This window comes from Octopus sinensis, linkage group LG5, assembly GCF_006345805.1.
Source record: "Octopus sinensis linkage group LG5, ASM634580v1, whole genome shotgun sequence".
In the NCBI taxonomy this organism is placed as follows: Eukaryota; Metazoa; Mollusca; class Cephalopoda; order Octopoda; family Octopodidae; genus Octopus; species Octopus sinensis.
The window spans coordinates 51,742,403-51,765,037 of record NC_043001.1 but is presented as its reverse complement, the minus strand read 5'-3'; the positions used below and the strand labels follow the sequence as shown (position 1 = coordinate 51,765,037).

General features: G+C 35.3%; 1 protein-coding gene across 7 annotated transcripts in view; it reads left to right on the top strand.

Annotated features, from left to right (window-relative positions):
• The window catches only part of LOC115212306 (leucine-rich repeat-containing G-protein coupled receptor 4-like), an 85,318-nt gene that overhangs the window by 8,832 nt on the left and 53,851 nt on the right, over positions 1 to 22,635 (top strand). The window contains exon 1 of one of the 7 annotated variants that reach the window (XM_029781164.2): positions 5,018 to 5,231. The exons of 5 other annotated variants lie outside the window; for them this stretch is intronic. The gene's annotated coding sequence lies outside the window, so the exon portion shown is untranslated. Of the gene's footprint in view, positions 1 to 5,017; positions 5,232 to 22,635 lie in introns of those variants that run through there. One more of the 7 variants, XM_029781161.2, reaches the window with a different exon arrangement.

The window sequence follows — 22,635 nt, the reverse complement described above, 5'->3', positions numbered from 1 at the left end:
CCAAAACCGGGTATCTTATAGTCGTGATTCATATCGAGCCCTTCTGGGTATTAGCGCGCGTCTACGATGAGTCTACGATTTTAAAAAAATTTACCATCATTTTTTTCCATTTTAGTGCATTTTTTTGCTATTATATAATGGAAGTAACTCTCTAAAAATGTCTACGATGAGTCAACGATTTAAAAAAAAATTTACCATCATTTCTTTTCCATTTTTAATGCATTTTTTTGCTATTTTTTGGCTATAACTCTCTAAAAATGCTTATATAGTTATTTCTCTTACAAACCCGAGCAACGCCGGGCGATACTGCTAGTATTATATAAAAGCAATTATTTTAATGGGTTATGAGAAAGCAAAAGTAAACTCATTTCAAATATATTTAATACAAGCTAAAAAAAATAAATTCTGTTAAAGTGAAATAATTTGAAGATATTTCTTTAATACAGACAAGAGAAATAAGCAAAAAAGTCTTAAATCGAAATCATTGTAAATTTTTTTTATTTCATGACAATATAGAAAAAAATATTTTAGTGTGAAAACATTTGAATATTATTATTTAATACTGGCAAAATAGATAACTAAAAGAAATATTGAGAAAATAAAAGCATTGTAAAATTTTTATTCAGTAGAGACAATAGAAAAAGCAAAAGAAATAATTTATAAAATTATTATTTAATGCAAACAATATAGGAAATAATCAAAAAAGTTGTTTCATATAGAGAACATGAAAAGAAACAAAACTGATAAACTTATATGCAAAATTTTAACAGACCGCACGGGAATTAAACTTGAACCATTACCTTTTGTTATATTTCATTGGTTATTTGGCTTTTGTTAACAAGTCCTTGTTTTCTAACCCATGCCTTATTCTTAGCACAAGTTATTCTTACTGCAAGTCGTATTTTTTTAACGTCTATTAAGTTTTATTGAAGTGTTGATTTTTGTGCTTCTTTGTAGCGGTTTACAGGTTGTGCTCTCTCTCTGTTTCAAGAGAGAGCGATGGTTAATGAAAAAATGTTCTGTTCGGACTTCAGTGTGTCGGAATTGTCCACTTCAGAGCAGTAATTAGTAAAGGCAGTAAACAGAATGGACAGATGTCTTGGAAAAAAAAAAAGAGCTTCGCTGAGATAACGGAGTTAAAAAGAAATGAAATAGACTTGTCTAAAATGGAAGAACACCAAAAAATGGCACATAAAGTAGGTGGTGACGTCAAGTTGTCGCCTCCAGAGAAAGTTATGGAGGAAATGATGAAGAGAACCATTGTGTATAAAGTTTATTCAGTGGAACAGAAAAAAGGTAGACAAAGTAGAAGCCGAAACAATTGAGAATGCGTTGAGCGCGGTATCTAAGGATATGGTGTTTTTGGCAAGAGGAAATAAATATGGAACTGTGGTGGTCCAGTTCAAGACGGAGGAAGTAGCAAAGAGGCTGGCTGTAAACACGGTGAAGTCGAATAAAGTGGTCCTTCTACCCGTGTATCTTGGAAGGAGGACATCCAAGATCAGGGTAGAGGGAATCCCGCCAGACATAGATGTGGCTTGGGTTACGGCGGCTGTCCTCCTTGGAAGTGAGGAGGAAGTGGCCGTCCTCCAAGCCACAGAAACGGAGGAGGTGATGTGGAAAGGAAAAAGTGGCAGAGGGAAGAAGGAATAAGAGGAAGAACGGACATAACCTCTCAGACCTACCCTCTCCCCACAGACACCAAAACCCACTCATTCCCTTCCTTCACAATGTAAAAAATAAAAAAGAGAAACAGACATCACAAGATACACAAAATCTCCCCCACCGTGAAAATAGCTATGTATGTGTGTTAACAGAGGATGTAGACGAGGAACTAATAAATAAGGTAACAAGCAAAATTTGTGGATGTGGAGGGATATACTAATGTTGTAGGTTGGCACATGTGCTGGTGTCTCGGAGCCAGAAGGAAGGGATTGCAAAATATAAAAAAGGTTATAAGTATTGGAAGACTGATGCAAACCGGAAAAGGATACCGGTAAAAGTAAGATATGAGGAACTGAGAGAAAAATTCGGATTGGACGTTTTGAAGGACTCGGGATTCAGAAGGAAGTGTTGCTGTTTGAGGTGGGGAAAGCAGCTCATTTTCATGTATTATTCAGGTTACCATATTTTAAATTTTATTTCTAACTTTATCTTTTCGTGTTATATGTCCCCACGTGTTTTTGTATTGTCCTCTCTATGTCGTCCCCTTGTGGGTGATTAAAAATTACCTTGTTTTCTAACGCATGCCTATAAAATTCTTTACATTGATAGTTAAGGTTCAATGTACATTGTAAGATAGCTTCAACAGTAGCCACGTCCAACTTACTTCGTTCTTCAGTACACCGAACGTTCATCATTGAGAAGACCACGCTCAACATTAGCATTATGCACTGGTATGCTAAACAAGAAATGGCACAAAATTAACTCGGAGTATTCTTGAAATTCAATCTGCTGAAGGATAGAAAAGCATATTTCATAGCACGGCTTGGTCTTCCATTCTTCACGTTTGATCTGCATCTCTCTAGCAAAGAGTGTTTTAAATGTTGACTACTGACAGAAAAGAATGTTATCGTCAATTTTTATACTGTTGTTTTTTAACACTAGACAAGACAATTCTGTATGTTCTCATACTTGAACTGTATCTAATGACATCCGTGTAAAGTTATCAAAATTTTCAAAAGACGAAATCCATTTCTCAAGATAGTCATGTCAAGTGCTACAAGTAATTCTCCAATTCAAGTAGAAATTTCTTTTCTCTTCAGATTTGACGTAGTCATTATTAAGGCAATCGTTCACTCTAAGAGGAATAAACTCTTCTTTGATTCTTTCCTTCATAACTGCAACGAGTTCTTTTAAACAGCCAAGTACTTCAATAATGCTGTTTTCTTTCTTTTTGATCTTCATAATCCTGTTGCTAAAACATATTCAAAACTGTGAACAAGATACAAGAAGACTTCACTCAGCAGATTATAGAAGAATTCTACAAGAATTTGGGGGACCTTTTCTTCAGAATCAAAAAGAGATTTCAGTGCTTTAAATAACCTTAGGATTCTTTTAACTCTTCTCATCAAAAAAAGCCAACGAGTTTTAGAATGTAAGAGAATTGAGGCATACTGCACACCAACAAACTCGCAGAAATCTTTCAACTTCCCAGATTGAACAGTATAAATACTAAAGTATGAAAACAATTTAACAATTACTTCAACAGTTCTATATTTAAGAGATGAAGAATTATGTACATTATTTACATTTAACCCTTGCGCCATATGCCCGTGGGCATATGGTGTAATGGTTAAGAGCGCGGGCTACTAACCCCAAGATTCCGAGTTCGATTCCAGGCAGTGACCTGAAGAATAACAATAACATCGAAAAATACCTTAGGAATGAGAACCCAGGTTCAAAATTTCACCAAGACACTAATGAAGGCTGGAGGGTATATCAGCCGAAACGTTGTGTTAACAACAAACAAGATGAGGACAAATATCCGTCGAATGTAAATAATGTAATTACTTCAACAGCAACAGAAAGAATATTGACCGTGGTATGAGCAGCATTGTGCAGAATATGGGCTGGACATCCAACACCTTCCATCGATTCATTCATGCTTTCCTGGAATTTCGAATAAATGTTATTTGTGCTTATGCGCAAACGTCCACCAGAATTAGTATTTATGTTATCTCCACCAAAAGTTATACATTTCTTCACGTCCAGTCCTAAGTCGACGAGGCTTTCTCTGCAGAAACTTACTATTGTTTCTGAGGTTTCATTTGGGAGGGATCTTACTCGCAATAACTTTATCAGCAAACCCTTTTCACGTGAAAAACATTTTACAATCAACGGGGAAATTTTCTCAACATTGTGATTATTTGCATCTGTAGATATACCACAAAAAGAGTTATTTATATCTTTAACAATCTCCGCAATGGTGTATGGAGCTACAACATTTTTTATTACTGCAGCACATCTAGTCCTTGCACTTGAAAGTTTGCATGCAATTTTTGAATCAGAAAATACTGTTGGTAATAGTACGCTCGTACAGTCATTTGAACTGAAGGCTGATGATGACGGACAATATGAAATGCCATTGCAACTTCTGCGGCTATTATTTTACTTTCTTCATCTGTGTTTTTCTTGATCAAGAAGTTTATTTTACCAGCTTCTTTTGAAGTAGAAGTAATACTACTTTTGTGCTTTGCTGTTTCTATGTGTTACGTGATATCAGACTTCTCGCTATGTTCAATACTGAAAGTGCAATTGCATACACCACAGTTTGCTTCAAAACAGCTTCTGCCTTGTTTGATAAATGTTCATTCGCTGGAATATTCATCACGAAATTTACATTTGCGTTTTGGCATCTTGGAATGGATGGATTAGTTTTAAGTTAGAAAAAAAAATGGACCGTAGCAAGTAGTAACAACACGCTTTGATGACAGTATCAAGTTGCAAACACATCAGTTTTGTGTAAACTTTTAGAAACACTAGTTACATTTAGGTTATTTTCATCAAGAGAATATGAAAAAAGAAAGCATAATTACTTATAAAGTTACAACTAAGAACCATCAGAAGGTAGTAAAAAATAGGTTTGAAAATTAACTAAATATGGGATATTTGGAGTGTCCCTGAAAGATCAAAACGGCACAGGGGACAAAATTATCAAATATGGAACATGTCCTGTATATAAAGGATGTCTGGCAACCATAAACAGGAACCGTGTTTCATTTTTTTCCACAATATTTTATGTACACAGTTCGAAGGATCGAGCGCAAAAAACTTGTTTTAAAATCTTATTTTCTAAAATATCGTGTTATTTATTATTGTTGTTGTTGTTGTGTTTATGTATCAAAAGAAAACTTTTATACAAAGAAGATAAATTCCAAAAATATTAGTCTAATTACCTAAATAGTATATTATGTATGCTGAAGTATTCAAGCTGACATCTTAAGTATACTCATTCAAACCACAATGGGTTTCCATCATCATTCACAGGTGTGCATGATACTGGCTGCTTGGGATTCGTTTGAAATATGCCACTTGACTTTTTAAACAGGTATTTGCATTTTCAAAACAGGAAATCTATATAGTTTGTCCTCCTTTTAAGCAGTATGTATTATATATACACTTAGTGACTTATTTGAGAACACCTGACCTAGAACTACGTTAAATATTCTGATCGTTTCTGCATGCTTCGTCGCTGTGATTTCATTTCTCTTCGCTGTAACTTGTCTAGGGTAAGTTTTGCTGAAATATTCCTTCTGTTAAATGAATTATGGTAAAAAAAAACAGTCCCTGAAAAATTTCAGGAAATGAGTGATTAGTAATTTATAATTTATTGATTTATTTAATGTATTAAATAAACGTTTTTTCCACATTGTTTTTAATGCCTCTGGATAAGTTACGTTGACATTTTGTAGTCAGTTAACAAGCGACGTAAATATTTCATGTTTAATTACTCCAACTATTATTCATAGTAGTTAAATAAAATGTGACAGTATTTTCCTGCTGCTATTTTCATAGCTACACTTTCAGTGACTTTATCTCTGTTCACCTTTTTCAAGTTTATCCTTTTAAGTTTTCGTAAACTAATTCATAGAAAAAATGTGTGCGCGTGTTTGTTTGTGTAGTATATCTCTGAATACCTGTTGTTGTTGTTTAGCTTGGTTCTGCAGATCTATGATCACAAACGTTCCAGCTGTGCCCATCCTTTCTGAATTCAGACATGTTGTATGTGCGTTTGTTTATGTAGTATATCGGTACTATTTAAGAAGGGTGGTCCCGGTGCGCGCATCCGCGCTAGCTAGTCGTGACAAGTCGATCATTACTTTGTGTTTTTGTTTTATTTACTTTGTTTTAACAAAATTATTTACTTTGTGTTTTTGTGTTTTATTTACTTTGTGTAAAAAATGATTTGTGTTTTATTTACTTTGCTAGGTAGTCGCTTTAGGATCGACTAGTCACGACTAACTAGCGCAGATGCGGGAGTACGTGAGTGCGCGCACCGGGACCACTGTTCCTAAATAGTACCTTGTATGTCTCTTAATACCTGTGTTGTTTAACACAGATCTATGATTTAAGACGTTCCAACCGTGATCATCATCAGACATTATGTTGTATGCATGTATGTATGTGTGAAGGGATCTGACTTAAATTTGTCTTAGCACCCGTAGAAGAAATTATGAATTTATTTAATACATTATTAGGCACTTCAGCCACAATATATATATTTTAACTTACAAACTTGCAACTACTTTATGGGCGGAGTTTCAAAACAGCTCACCTATACAAGCTGGGTTTTCTCCGTTTTCGCCGGGATTTCAGTTTTTTTTTATTTCTTTGCATCACACACTTCAAAACAATGGTGAGTGAAGGGACGAACACTTAAAAACAAATTTGAATCCCTAATTTTTTAAAACGTCGACCTCACCCCACTTCATGTTCTCTGTTCTGAAACAAGTAATCCAGACTTTTATAGCGCAAAAAAAAAAAAAACTTTAAATCCATGTACTTTTAGAAAGAAAAAAAAATTCATGTACCTTAAAGGCTGCCCCTTCTGCGAAAACAGTAACCACCACTATAATGATTCTTTTGTTGGATTCCTTTTGTTTTTCCTCATTAATTTTAGCGTTTTTGTTTTTTGTATTCCACTTTCTGAAACACTTGGAATTTACATTTAAAACAAGAAAACAAAAATCCTTAACCTCCTACTTACTCAATTAAAATGATTTTTAAAAATTTTATTTTTTAATACTTTTGCCACGCTGTAAAATCTTTTCTTGTACTGGACAATTCCGAAAGTGTTAGCAAACCTATAGACTTACAGCTATAGGAAGAATGTCTCAGTTAAAAAAAAAAACGTTCATTACAGATTAAGCAGACAGGCATTTCTTAAATATTTTTATAGTAATATGAAATCTATTATTCCAAATGAGATTCATTATATTTCTTAGTTTTGCATGTAACTGAGTCGTACTTGAAAGGTTTACTAACTTCAAAATGAACATTACTTGGTCATCATAATTTTGTAAATAAAATGTAGTTGCAGCTGACATAAAGAAAATCATAACTGTTTTTCAGACTGATATAAACAAGCACACACACACACACACACATCCTCCTCTCTCCCCCTCTCTCTCTTATATATATATATATCTCATCATCATCATCGTTTAACGTCCGCTTTCCATGCTAGCATAGGTTGGACGGTTCAACTGGGGTCTGGCAAGCCTGAAGGCTGCACCAGGCCAGTCAGATCTGGCAGTGTTTCTACAGCCGGATGCCCTTCCTAACGCCAACCACTCCGAGAGTGTAGTGGGTGATTTTATGTGCCACCGACACAGGTGCCAGACGAGGCTGGCAGACGGCCATGCTCGGATGGTGTTTTCTTATGTGCCCTCAGCACGGAGGCCAGTCGATGCGGTACTATATATATATATATATATATATATATATGGTGCGTATGGTATTTGAGGACATAGCTTTTTTGGGTCATTGCTGCATTTTTTGGCTAACTCTGTATAATCTTTGTTTCAGAAAATAATAACAGCAGACCCTCAGATTACTCAAGAAATGAAGTGGCATACTGTTAATGTGGTTATAAAGGCTGAGCATAGCAATTTAGAAATATCTCGATTTTTAATAGTTGCCAGATCTTTCTTCTACAAAGTTTTTAAGGAACTAGAGACTGAAAATGGAAATATGCCACCAGTATTAGAGCATAAAAAACATTCTAAACACTCTGAAATCATCAGAATACCTGAATTTATCCAGCAAGTTCAGCAGACCACTGATTACAATCCCAGAAAGTCCATGAGGTCAATTGCAAAAGATCTCCATGTGTCAGAAGGAACAGTCAGAAATGTTTTCTACAAAGACATCAGATATAAGTCTTTTATAATGAGGAAAGGTCAATTTGTCAGAAAAAGCAAAAGAAAATCACTACATCAGATCTAAAAGGCTCTTAAACTGAAAAATCCAGCAGAAGATTTGATTTGGTTTTTCTCAAATGAGAAAAATTTTGACCAAGATCACAAAGTTAACAGAAGAAATGACATGGTTATGTGCAGACCCTTCTGAAGTTCCAAGTGTTATGCATACAAAATTTCCTGCAACTGTCATGCTTTTAGGGGTTGTCAGCAATGAAGGACATGTGATGCCTCCTTACTTCTTTCCACAAGACCTTAGAGTTAACTCTGCCACCTACATTGAGGTCCTGGAAATAACTGTTAAGCCCTGGATAGACTGTGTATGCAATGGAAGACCATATGTATTTCAGTAAGACTCTGCACTATCACACATGGCTCTAGTAACACAGGAATGGATGGCTAAAAATTTTCATGGCCACACAACCCCTAACATTTGGCCTCCTAATTCCTCACATCTCGATCCATTGGACTATTATATGTGGAGCATTGTTGAGAGAGAGGTCATCGAACATGCCCATAACACCAAAGATTCTTTGAAAGCTGCTATAGTCAAAGTAATGTCCAAAATGAGCCAGGACCACTTGATTCAAGCATGTAGATGATTTAGATCTCATATAGAAGCACTTGTTGAAGCTGAAGGTGGCTTTATTGAATAACATTATAGAAAAGCTTTATTTTCATCCACATAGCATTTTTTGATAAAGTTATTATCTGTTATTATATATGTTTTTTTATAAGCATAAATCTGTCCTCAAATATCTTACGGACCCTGTGTATATATATATAAAATCCTTTGTCTATCTGTTCCCACTACATTCTCAAACAGCTCAACCAACTCAAATACATATGTGTGTGTGTTAAGTAAATATAAGAAAATGGAGAAGAAATATAGTTGATACTTACTTAATTTTATTTGTGTAATTGATGAATACATATCAAAGAGTGTAATACAAATAAAATTTAAAGTAAAAAAATCTACATGAATAATCACCATCTGAACATGGCCGATGCCAGTGCCGCCTTGACTGGCATCTGTGCCGGTGGCACGTAAAATGCACCAACCGATCATGGATGTTGCCAGCCTCCTCTGGCCCCTGTGCCAGTGGCACGTAAAAAGCACCCACTACACTCATGGAGTGGTTGGCATTAGGAAGGGCATCCAGCTGTGGAAACACTGCCAGATCAGACTGGAGTCTGGTGCAGCCTCCTGGCTTCCCAGACCCCGGTCGAACCATGCAACCCATGCTAGCATGGAAAACATTAAATGATGATGATGAATGTATTTCATAGGAAAGTTTATTATTGCTATTTAAATTAAAATCCAGAAAATGGAGAGGTAGTATTAATATAATTTATTAACTGCAAAAATTCAACATATTCTCTTACAGCTGTTTCGATTTTGCTCAAAAGAATTAAATTCCATTAATTAAAACATTTTATTGGGCAAAATTTTGTCAGATGAGTAAAAAATATATATCATTTGGTTATTACATGTTATTCTTCCAAACATCTCAAGAGACTGTCTGCAACCATTTTAATCCTGAACTGCACCAGGTATCTCTGCTTGTAGTATATATACATTGGAACATACAAGCAAGCACGGTCTGTCTAGGAAGGCATGTATTTCAAGCTGATTTGTTTCATATATTTAGGGCTTTCTGTGATGTATGTAACATTTATATCCCTGTCTAGCTATAAAACTGCATCATTTAGACTCCACAGCACTTCACCTTTCAAGTGATATTATGTCGTTCTCATTTTCATCACTATATTTATTCCCAGCATCTTTCCAAAACTTACAACTATCTGTACAATTTCTGAACCAGCATAATCATGAATATTAGTCATAGCATCATCTATATTCATTCATTTTTAAATATCATCTTCAGCCATCCTTGATGCAGGACCCTTGGCAGAAGGATTAGCTTCATGATGATTGAAAGTGATTCCTATATAATCAGCATTTTTTTTCCAAAATTCACAATTTTCTAAAGTCCTGATGAAGGCACCAGAAGCCACAACTTATGCCATCCATTTTCCAGCATGAATGCCTTTACAGGCCTCCAAACATTGGTAGCTATACCTTAATACTTAAGCATTATACTGGCCATATCTTACCAAAATATTATATTTGTTTTATGTTCAAGCTGACCAGACTGCTCCTGCCTCTCAAACCCTCTCTACAATGTCTTTCTAAAAATAAGCAATCACATCATCAAAATCGTGAAGGTATGATATAATGTATGATTAATTCAAAACAGTATAACTAAATAGGCATAATATTTGATAGAGTAATCTGAATACATTTTGTTCCTTAGGAAACTCCTGTATTTGCTTGCTAAGGTTAACTGCATTCAGTAGGCACCTCATAAACAAAGAGCAATATTTAAATTTAAGAGGACATATGCCATTATCCAGAGGTTGAATTCACATTTTTCAATAAAGTGAAAGTGGGTTCTGAAAGCACTTCTTACCAAGTTCTACATTTGGATGTGGACAGCAGTTGTTTAAAAATATGTCCCTGCATGGCTGCTATCAAATGACTGAAACAAGTAAAATAAAATAAAAGTTCAACTAGATTTGGTCTCAGAATGTAAAGGGGTGTAACTAAATACCATAAGGCATTTTATTTGTTGCTCTACAAATTGTGGTGTACCACCATCCTAATTAATTATATAATAATAGTAAATATTAATTTCTAAAACAAGGATATGGTCATTCAATTTAGGGGAGGGTATTGTTGCTTAAATTGCCTTCAGATCTTGACTAGAACTTTATTTTATTGACTGCTGAAGAGTGATAGGTAGAGATAACCATGACAGGATTTGAACTCGAAATGTCAAAGGCCTTAAATACTGCTTTGTCCAGTGATCTACCAATTCCACCAATTCACTATTCTGTATGTTATAGATAGGTAGCATCAGTAGAGCATATTTATTTAGATGTGTGTATTGTATGTATGTGTGTATAGAGCTAGTGGATGAGCCTGTGCATGCATGAGTGTATTTGTGTGTGTGTGTGTGAGTGAGTATATATGTATGCATGTTTGCATATCAGTGGGTGAGAACATTATGTATATGTATGTGTTTGAAAGAGAGATAGTGTGTGTGCATGTATATAAGAGAGTTTATGTATGAATGTGCTTGTGTGAGTGAGATTGAGTCAATGTATGAATGTGTTTGTGAGAAAGAGAGAAAGCATATATGCATGTTAGAAAAAAATGTGTATGCATGCATGTATGTGCTTGAGAGATAGAGGATAAGCTATACACACATACACACACACACATATATATATACACGCACATATGCACGCACACGCGCACACACACACACACACACACACACACGCACACACACACACACACAACACACACACACACACATATATATATATTTCTGTAAAGGTTAGCAACTGAAGTGTTTCTTTATCTTGACAAGAAACTCAACCTGTGACATTACATGAGTGCAGATTATGAAGTTTTCATGGTCTCATATAACTTCCTTTCCTGTCCAGATTGTTATGTGATTCTGTCATTTAATATATTTGCACAGAAATATACCTCTCTACCTATAAAACTTGAACCTTGCATCTTCTGTAACCCAGATAGTGTTGATACCATTACAGTCATTACACTATATATGTATATATATATATATATAGCTTTCCCTACTTTCATCTATCTAAATTATATGCTTTAACCCTTTAGCATTCAGATTATTCTCTCAAATGTAATGCTTATATGTTTATATTATTTTGAATTACTCAAGCAGTGTCTCGTAGCTTTCATATTTCAATGATGTTATTCTTTACTTTAGGAATGACAATGTAGGGTAGGTGTAAGAGGTCAGATCTGGCTAGTGTGAACATAAAGTGGGAAGAATATTTGTGCCAGATATGGCTGGTTTCAATGCTGAAGGGTTAATCTTACAAATGAGAAAGCAAGTTTGTTTACATTTAGAACATGACAATAAAAGCTTCATGAAAAATGGAAATAAATCTTCTATAAATGATGTGCCTCTTAGAAAATGAAAGAATATGTCATATACCCTCTGACATAAAATCCGTTCTGTCTGTGTGTGTGTGTGTGTGTGTGTGTCTTCTTGGCTCTTGGGCATTCTCCATCTGATTGTGCTCAAATTTGATATGTAGATACCAATAGTATCAGGGCGTGTATAAATCTTGAAAAAATTACAAAAATCGATTCCAGGTGAGAATGCGATTGATAAAGCCGTTTTTGTCCTGCTTTTCTTCCATCAACCTGTACAGAACTGCATCTTCCATTTTTTGTTGTTTTTGTACTGCTTAAAGGCACGTTTCTTTCCTGCCAAGCTTGCTGTTTAAACCATGTTTGTGTGCTCCCAGTCAACAGCCTTATCATTACTGGTACTTTAAACTCTTCATATTTCTGTGAATAAAATCGTTTTTGTTTGGAATTGGAAAAAAGTCTATGTTTATTTCTTCTTTTGCTGGTGTCTCAAATTTAGGTTAAATCAGTGTTTCTCAAAGGGGAGGCCTATAGGACGGTCGGACAAGTTGTTTTCAGAAAATTTGGTTTAAATGTTTGACAACTCAGCACTGTCCATTGGATGGGGTGGGGTGGGGTGGGGCGTTTTGCTCATGTTATATAAATTTAATCCAGTGTAATTTCTGGTTAGGGACCAGGATTTGCTGTACTTGATAAGACATGTCAAGCTAAGTAAAATCGCTGTCTTCCATGCATACAAGCCTGTCCTTTCAGGTTTGGTGCCACTTAAAATGCACCTGTGCCGTTGCTGTATTAATGCACCTGTACTGGTGACATGCAAAAAGCACCCAGCACACTCTGTTAAGTGGTTGGCATTAAGAAGGGCATCCAGCTATAGAAGCCATGCCACAACAGACAGTTGGACTTTGGACAGCTCCCTCCTAGCCAGCTCTATGTCAGACTGTCCAACCATGCCAGCTTGGAAAGCAAACTTTAAATAATGATGGTGTTTCAGGAAATGAAAATAGAAACAAGACCACAAGGTGATTGCTTTTATGCCATTAGGAGAAACAGAGGAAGACTAAAACAGACATGGGGGCATGGTAAGAAGTTTGCTTTCCAACCTTATGGTTCCAGGTTCAGTCTCACTGCATGGTACTTTGGGCAAGTGTCTTCTACAGCTGCAGGATGACCAAAGCCTTGAGAATAGATTTGGTAGATGGAATCTGAAAGAAGCCCATTATATATATCTGCAACCCATGCTAGCATGGAAAGCGGGCGCTAAACGAAGATGATGATGATGTGTGTGTCTGTGCCTCCTTGTCTTGACATCATGTGACAATGTTTAACAAAGTTTTTATGGCTTAGTTCAAATAGAATTAATAGTTAGCATAAGACACAATATCTGTGTTATGCTTCTATTTCAGTTGTATTCTTATGTAGAGTTCTGGTCTAGATTCTGGTATTCTCACATTGGCTGTTTTACTAATTTCTTTCTCCACTGGTTTTAACCACAGTTTCACCAACTCAAATGAACTGTTCATATGCTAATTCATGGCTTTGTTTACTCTATTTCTTGCAATTCCAGACTCTTTACTTATCTTGCTGTCTATAGTTCACTTCATCCTTTTATTATTTTATCTCTCCCTCCTTCATATATATATATATATTTCCAGTATCCTACAAGAACATGTCTGATCATGGAAAAATATTACTTTGCTTGGAAACAGTGGAGGGTTAGTTACAGGAAGGCATCCAACCATAGAAAATCTACCTCAACAAATTCCATTTACCAATGCAAACATGAAAAGTTGATGTTAACGTGATGGATTTGGTAGATGGAAATTGAATGAAGCCCATTATATATGTGTGAGTGTGTGTCTCCTTGTCTTGACATCAAGTGATAGTTGTAAGATGATTGTCACTGTCATAAAAGCAGTGTAATTCATTTCCAGTATTCTGTGAGAATGTCTGGCTATGAGGAAATATTACTGTACTTGGAAACAAGTGAGGGTTGGCAACCAGAAGGGTATCCAGCCCCAGAAAATCCACCTCAATTCTGTCCAACCCAAGCAGGCATGAAAAAAGTGGATGTTAAAATGATGATGGATGAAGAAACCTGTAAAGCAAAAAAAAAAAAGAAAGAAAGAAAAGGAAAAAAGCATGTTATGTTGCTTTTACAATGAATGTCACATTTTGAAATAATATATAATGTAGCCCTAGATGCCTCTAAGACAAATTACTTAGCAAAGGAAAAACTTGCTAGCATAGGACAAAATGTTTTGCACCAATTTCAAATCTTCCCATGGTCAACTTTGCATTTCATCCTTGTGGGGATACCACTCCAGAATTATGGTTTAGTGGAATTGCTGAAGCATTGGATGAGACAAGTACTTTCATACACTTGTATACACATGATGGGAACTTCCACCTACCAAATTCAATCAAAAGATTATGGTTGGTCCAGGGCTATAGCAGAAGACACTTGCCCAAAGTGCCACATAGTCAAACTGAACCTGAAACTATGTGGTTGAGAACCAAGCTTCCTAATCACACAGTCCTGCCTGTCTTATGGTTCTTGTTCCAGATCTTGAATAGTAGATTTAATCTAGTCTGTCATTCTGTTTAACACCACTACATACTCCTTGAGTGGTTTTAGCAGAGCCCCATGTATTGTATGCATTCAGGTCAGGTTTCTAGTTTGAGGTTAACTTTTCTCTTTTCTTTCACATGGTGAAAAATGAAATAAAGAAACATGATGCATTGCCTTTCTTTCCTTATCTAAGTAGTAAAAAAGGAATGTTTTTGATCATAGAATTTGCTCAATCAGGGTTAACTTGAGACTAAGTAAATGGATTTCCATTGGTTTCAGATGATTGGTGTTAAGTTTAGTAAACTGAGCTACCTGCTTATTGATTATTCCATAGAACAAGCAACCATAACATAATCCTCCACCAGAATCAGTAGGCTTCTGCACAATTTCCGTTTGCCCAATTTTACTCACATAGTTTGGATTGATCTAAGGCAATGCCATATGACACTTGTCCAAGATTTCATGTGGTGGAATCAAATGCTGCTCTTCATGATTGCGTGACATGCTGTGGTTATGCTTGAGACTGGACAACATTAACAACAAAAATATGTTATTTACATTGGCACAATGTTTTAAAACGAAAAATATACACCAGGTGAATTAGGAAATAAATCAAAAATATTGTCAGAAGACTTAAAGTAAGAGTGTGAAACTGTTCAATCAATGTTGAAACCAAGTGCAATACTTAATCAAATCATTCCTCATAAACAGAAGCTTTCAAATAGTATTTAATTTATTAGAATTTTTTAACCAATAAATATTTGCTAACAAGTGGTATCTTGCTTATGAAGTGCTCTTAAATAAATTGGTATATTTCTAAATCATGGCTAGAATCCATTTGGGTTGAAGTAGTTAGTCTCTTAGATTTGATGTGATTTTCTGAGTGATGCTAGATATCGAAGTGTCATGCTCTTAAGTAAATTGCAATTGGGACAAAAGTTAAACACAATAATGCATAAATTTCACCAATAAAGTTTACATTATTAAATTTACATTGCCAGTGGATGGGAGAAGCCATAGAGCATTGAACAAAATTTCTTGATAGCATTTTTATGCTTTTACATTGTGTGTTAGAATCCCACCAAGCTACAGTTTGTTTTCCATACTTCTCAATTGTTCTTGTTGTGTAGCCTCCAAGTCAGTACAGATAAAGCAGCACTTAGGTACACCAGTAGTCAGCCAGACAATGAGGCATGAACTATGAATTTATTTTTCCAATTACACCTTGTCTCTTAGCTGAGGGCCATATAGTAGTGAACCATTAGGTTAGGCTATAAGTACCACATTTTCTGCACTGCCCAGTTCCTGTGCACCCTTAGATTCTTATGGTAGCAATAACAGAGGTTGGGAGAGATGGACTGATAATACAACAGTTGTTGTTCTTCTGAAAGAAAGTATGTGGCTTAGTGGCTAGGGTGTTTAGCTCATGGTTGTAACAGCAAGAGTTTGTTTCCTGGTGGTGCATTGTTTCCTTAAGCAAGACACTTTATTTCTCATTGCTCCAGTTCACTCCCCTGGCAAAAGTAAGTTCTACCTGTAGTTCAAAGGGCCAGCCTTGTAACACTGTAAGCACTCAAGCTAGGTCACCAGTTTAAGGATAGCTTCCTCTCTTCCATCTGCCAGTCCTGGAGGCTCTTGAAATATGAGGAACATGGCATTTCTCTCTGTGACTAAACAGTAAAGAAATAAATTTTCATCAAATCCCACCATGCCATCTTTAAAGAAAATGAGCAACACATTGTTCTTAAGTAGACTGTCTGAAATACAATAAAGAAAAGACAAAGAATAAAAGACATGATGGTCATGGTTAGATAACTTTGGTCATAGGTTTTCTATATCAGGACTGACATGGTGGATAAACATCACACAACAACAACTTGAACTGCACCAAGTTAACTTGCCTAAATTAAATTATATAAAAGCAAAGATTAAATCTTTGAATGGTGTTATTGTAACCTAAGGGACTGTGAGTGTTCCTAATAATACAAATTCATAACAGTCTGTCATATATCTGGTGGCAGTTTCAGTTGTGCTGGTGGTGGAGGTGGTAATTTGGGTTTTAAGCTGAAGTTATATAATTCACCAATACAGAAAAGAAAATGAGATTTTATTAATTATTTTCAAATTATATTTCAGGATTTTATTATTAAATTTTGTTTTGAATTCATATTATAATCTTAATTTGTTTTTCAATTTTTCACTCTGTTTTTGGTTTTCCTGTATAAACACACACCTTAATTTAATTAATTTGAAATTTATAAATGAAAACAAAAAGAAAAGAAAAATTGAATTATTAATATTTGGTATTGTTTCACACTGGAGTTTTTGCTTTTCTGGCAGGGTTGATAACATACTGTTAACATACTTAATTCAATATACCCCAACAAAAATTATTCTTGTGACTAACCAGAAGAAATCAGTGTTTAATAACTATTTCACTTTAGTCATACTTTAGTTCTTAATTTCACTCAATTCATTTATATGACAAAACTTAAAATTAAAACGATCTTGTTATGTATATTCTTGTAAAAAAAATCTTTAATACCTTAATTGAGTTATCTACTTATGATATCATAAATATACATTAGAGGTTTTAATAGATTTACTGTACTCCTATTATATTTTTTTTGCAATTAAATATTGTTAGGAGTTGCATAAAAAAAATTATTGAAATATTTTATGTATTGTAAAAGTATAACCAATTTATTGCACATAGGTTATAACAACAAAATCTAATGTGGACCCCAAGGGTCATATTGACCCCAGTTGAGAATGACTGGTCTAGACAGTATGAATGAAGTATATAATGTATTATGGACCCTGCCTTCTTTTGTGATATTCAAAATTAGAAAAACTATCTTGCCAACGTTAGAGACCTGGGAAGGTTGTGGGTGCAGCCCTTTTCCTCCTGACCTAACCATTAAATGACAAGTAAAAAAAGTTTTGCTAGAGTGCTGTTCCATTGTTAACTTTTACTGCTGTTACTCAAAATTGGGGATGACTTGCTAGCATATACAGACATAACTTAATTTACATCACTTTTTTTTTTAAAGAAATTAATTGGTAAGATAAAATAAACCTAGCTTCACTCAATTTATCTGACTTTATATCAGTCTCAGCAAACATATTTAAGACTCTTTTACCCTTTACTCTTTTACTTGTTTCAGTCATTTGACTGTGGCCATGCTGGAGCACCGCATTTAGTTGAGCAAATCGACCCCAGGACTTATTCTTTGGAAGCCTAATACTTATTCTATCGGTCTCTTTTGCCGAACTGCTAAGTGACGGGGATGCAAACACACCAGCATCGGTTGTCAAGCGATGTTGGGGGGACAAACAGAGACACACAAACTTATACACACACACACATACATACGACAGACTTCTTTCAGTTTCCATCTACCAAATCCACTCACAAGGCTTTGGTCGGCCCGAGGCTATAGTAGAAGACACTTGCCCAAGGTGCCACACAGTAGGACTGAACCCAGAACCATGTGGTTTGTAAGCAAGCTACTTACTACACAGCCACTCCTACGCCTATAAAACTTTTTTTTAAATTCCTCTTAAAAACCAAAACTGATGTGGAAGAGTCTAATAAAATACATGTGAAAATATGTGCAATTTCAAGTATAGCAAACCACCAGGAGTTTCCATCCCTTGTTATCCTCTACTGGGTCTACCCCTACCACATGTTCCATCTGCACCTCTTGATGCAACTGTCTTCATCCATAAGCATTAAATGACCGTACCAGCACAGTCCTCTATATTGCAATGCATGTATGTTTCCATATGTTTGTTTTTCCATAATAGCCGTAGATTAGAGGAACATGGTGTTTGGCAATTATTTTCCAGCCAGATAGTTAAGTTAAGTTAAATCAAGTTAATTTTTTGGCTCAAAAAGCAAAAAGTAAGGCCATGTAGGGCGACATGGAGTTATGTACAGGGGTGTTCATGCAAAGAGTTCAGGCCATTTCTGGTCAAGAGAGACTTTGAACAGAGCGGTCGTCGGCATCTTCATTATCTCGTCCGGCAGCTTATTCCACAGATCCGCAACCCGGACGGAGAAAGCCCCTCTCCTTCGATTGAGATGAAATTGTCACAGATAGAGCTTTTCGGAGTGACCCCGCTTACCTGCTATATTGACAGAAGTACCAACATCATTGCTACTTGAAAGACTCTTGAATAAATAGCTGCAGATGTAAGCAAAAATGCACATACACAAATACACATGCATACATGTGCACATATACCAAAATCCATTCATAAGGTTCTGGTTAACCTGAGACTGTCACAAAAGACACTTGCTCATGGTGCTGCTCCATGGAACTGAGCCTGAAACAAATTTCTCAGTCTTACAGTTATGTGTGTACCTGTGTCTGTGTCTAAGTCTGTCTTTCTCATACAAATATGGTTGTGTCTTGAGAAGCTTGCTTTCCAGCCACATAGTTCCCACTGCATGACACCTTGTCAAGTGTCTTCTACTATAGCCTTGGGCTGACCAAAGCCTTGTGAATGGATTTGGTAGATGGAAACTGAAAGAAGCCCTTTGACCCTTTGTGTATGTATGTATGTATGTATGTATGTATATATATATATATATATATATATACCGGAGTAAACACATAAATGTGAAACAAGGTGGAAAAAAGAGTACTCAAATACCAGGGTTAGAGTAATATACTTTATTTAAAAGCAGCAGAAATTCAACAAAACTTGTTACTCCGAGTAACAAGTTTTGTTGAATTTCTGCTGCTTTTAAATAAAGCATATTACTCTACCCCTTTGTTACTCCGAGTAACAAGTTTTGTTGAATTTCTGGTGCTTTTAAATAAAGTATATATATATATATATATTTCTGTGTTTGTCCCCCATCACCACGACAACCAGTGTTAGTGAGTTTACATCCCTATAATTTAGCAGTTCAGCAAAATAGACCGATAGAATAGGTGCCAGGCTTTAAAAAAAGTCCTGGGGTTGATTTGTTCAACTAAAACCTTTCAGAGTGGTCCTCCAGCATGGCCACAGTCAACTGAAACAAGTAAAATATAAAAGATACACGCAAATGCGTGCACACACACACACACACACACACAGACATTACAATACAATCAATTGTACTGGATACTTTGTCAGTCTTGGGATTGTGAATTTATATGTATTTATGTATATACACACATATATGAGTATCTATATTAATGTTTATATATGCACACATGTATATGTGTTTGTGTATGTGTTTGTGTATACACTCACTAACAAACACGCAAGCATACATATTACATATGAGTGTGTAGTTTTATGTAACTATTGAAATTATGTTTGTATTTCATTTTGTCTATATTTAATATGCAGAAAAACCTCACCATATACACTCACTTTTTTTCTCTCTCACTAACTTATCCTTACACACACACACACGCGCGCGCACGTGCGCGCATCATTGCTTGTTCTTTTTGTGTGTGTGTAAGTAAGTAAATAGATATAATAGCTTCATGAGTAATTATAATAGCTGTATTGTGTGTATGTATGTATGTTTAGTGTTTGTTCTGCCTGACTGCAAAATGCCACATGCTGCCTCAGTATAAATGAAAATATGACCTTAGAAATTCAACTGTCATTGGTATTTGTCAATTGTCAAATAACAAATTTGTTGTGAAGGGCAATAATGTAGTAGTAGTAGTAGTAGTAGTAGTGGTGGTATTTCTGTAAATGTAAATTGATTTCTTAAACTAAGAGCAATTGTCAAGAAAAAAAAATGTTGATTTCATTCAAAATTTAATTTACTTGGTAGATATCTTTTATCTTCAATCTTTTATCATACTTCAGTCATTGGACTGTGTCTATGCTGGGACAACTTCTTAAAGAGTTTTATTTGGACAAATTGACCTCTGTGCTTCGTTTTTTTTTTCTTTTTTATGCCTGGTATATATTCTACCCGTCTAATTGTCATACCACTAAGTTATGTAAGCAATCTAACCAGCACCAGTTGTCAAGCGGTGGTGAAGGAAACACACACACGTGCACAAACACATTCATGCATACACACACACACACACATATATATACAAACATACATGCATATATATACATATGATATATATATATATATATATATATATATAAATTTTTACCTGTATGGTGTTTTTACATGCTGGCTACTGACAAAGATTATTAATGGATTTTATTCATAAGTATGTATGCAATATATATATATATGATGCAATCTACCAGCCTGGACATCATTTCTCTTGTCTACTGACATTTTTTATTCCAACTATTTTCTTTTTTTTTCTACTTATTCTATTTCCATTGAAAATTTCTCCCAAGGCGTTACCCATTAAAATTCATCTTGACCCAACGGCCCTTAATGATTGTCTTTGTCGATTATTTACTTTCTATGTCCATTCTGTTGTTTGTTCATTCGAGGCCCTAACTCTCCACAAATTTTATATTTTTAAAATTTCTGGATGCTGCTGTCTCATGAAGTTTTCCTATATTGTTGTTAAAAGCATGAAATAGGGAGTAGTGAAACAGTCGACAACTGACAAGCGAGTTATCTTGTTTTGGTATTTTGTCCTGTACTTATCTCTCGTGTGTTTTTCACTTGTTGATGATATCCTCTACTTAATGAGTATTTTATATATATATATATATGTATGTATATATATGTATGTGTGTGTGTGTGTGGAGACGCAATGGCCTAGTGGTTAGGGCGGCGGACTCGCGGTTTTGATTCCCAGACCGGGCATTGTGAGTGTTTATTGAGCGAAAACACCTAAAGCTCCATGACGCTCCAGCAGGGGTGGTGGCGATCCCTGCTGTACACTTTCACCACAACTTTCTCTCTCTCTTTCTTCTGTTGGCCTCCTCGCTTAGCCAGCAGGGTGGCGTCATTTGAAGGCTAAAACAATGCGAAGCGCATTGTGACCAGCAATGTGTAGCAACATCTGATAGCCTGGTCAGTCACTGTGATATATATATATATATATAACTTAGTGGTTCATCACAAGAGACCAATAGAATAAGTACTAGGGTTACAAAGAATAAGTCCTGGGGTTGATTTGTTTGACTAAAGGTGGTGGTCCAGCATGGCCACTGTCAAATGACTGGAACAAATAAAAGAATAAAAGAAAAATATACATATATAGTTGGAATTTATAAAAAAAACAAAAGACGGAGACAGGTGTGTAAACAACAAAATGGTGTATTTGTTTAACGCTCAGGAAGGTGAGAAAGTCTTTTATGTTTCGAACCAAGGCTCTTCAACAGAAAGGAACATGAGAAAATAAACAGAGAGAGAATAAAAAAAAGCTTTAGTGACTAGCAGCCGATCATGGTGATACACACAAACAGATATATATGTAATGGGCTTCTCACAGGTCTTAGTTGCCCCTGGGCTGTAGAAGAAAACACTTGTTCAAGGTGCTGTGAAGTGGAACTGAACTTGGATCCATGTGGTTGGAAAGCAAAATTTCTTACGTAACAGTTACACCTGTGCCTTCACACAGCCGTAGTTCAATGTGTGTGTGTGTGGATTTATTGTTCAACTTCTGATAAACCCTGACAGAGCATATGTTAGAGAAAGGCTTTCCAGTTATGACCATCCCATATATATATATATATATATATATATATATATATATATATATATAATAAATTAATAAATAAATAAAACATATGCATATATACATATATACATATATGTACGTACCTACCTCTACATGTATATATACATGCATATATGGGTATATATATATATATATATATATATATACCCATATATATATATATATATATATATATATATACATACATATGAGACAGGGAGAGAAGAGGAAAGAGAGTGAGAAAGAGCATGCTATTAACTCTTTAGCATTCACATTACTCTGTCAAGTGTATTGCTTATATATATTCACATTGTTTTGAATTAATCATGCATTATCTTGTAGCTTCAAGATTTCATTGATGTGATTGTTTATTTTTAGAATGACATTGTAGGGTATGTGTGAGAGGCCAGATCTGTCCAGTTGATCATAAAATGAATAGAATATTTGACCAGGTATGGCTGGATTAGATGCTAATGGGTTAAATGTGTACATGTTACTATTTTACTCTCTTTTACTTGTTTCAGTCATTTGACTGCAGCCATGCTG